This window comes from Physeter macrocephalus, chromosome 10 (assembly GCF_002837175.3).
Source record: "Physeter macrocephalus isolate SW-GA chromosome 10, ASM283717v5, whole genome shotgun sequence".
In the NCBI taxonomy this organism is placed as follows: Eukaryota; Metazoa; Chordata; class Mammalia; order Artiodactyla; family Physeteridae; genus Physeter; species Physeter macrocephalus.
The window spans coordinates 79,829,497-79,829,973 of record NC_041223.1 but is presented as its reverse complement, the minus strand read 5'-3'; the positions used below and the strand labels follow the sequence as shown (position 1 = coordinate 79,829,973).

At 36.1% G+C, this 477-nt stretch overlaps 1 protein-coding gene across 1 annotated transcript in view; it reads right to left on the bottom strand.

The window, feature by feature from the left end:
- The window catches only part of ADGRB3 (adhesion G protein-coupled receptor B3), a 792,587-nt gene that overhangs the window by 341,434 nt on the left and 450,676 nt on the right, over positions 1-477 (bottom strand). The window lies entirely within an intron of this gene.

Here is a 477-nt window from a genome sequence, read left to right as displayed (position 1 = left end):
CAGAACACTCTAAGACATAAATCACAGCAAGATCCTTTTTGACCCATCTCCTAGAGAAATGGAAATAAAAACAAAAATAAACAAATGGGACCTAATGAAACTTAAATGCTTTTGCACAGCAAAGGATACCATAAACAAGACCAAAAGACAACCCTCAGAATGGGAGGAAATAGTTGCAAATGAAGCAACTGACAAAGGATTAATCTCCAAAATTTACAAGCAACGCATGCAGCTCAATAACAAAAAAAGAAACAACCGAATCCAAAAATGGGCAGAAGACCTAAATAGACATTTCTCCAAAGCAGATATACAGATTGCCAACAAACACATGAAAGAATGCTCAACATCATTAATCATTAGAGAAATGCAAATCAAAACTACAATGAGATATCATCTCACACCAGTCAGAATGGCCATCATCAAAGAATCTAGAAACCATAAATGCTGGAGAGGATGTGGAGAAAAGGGAACACTCTT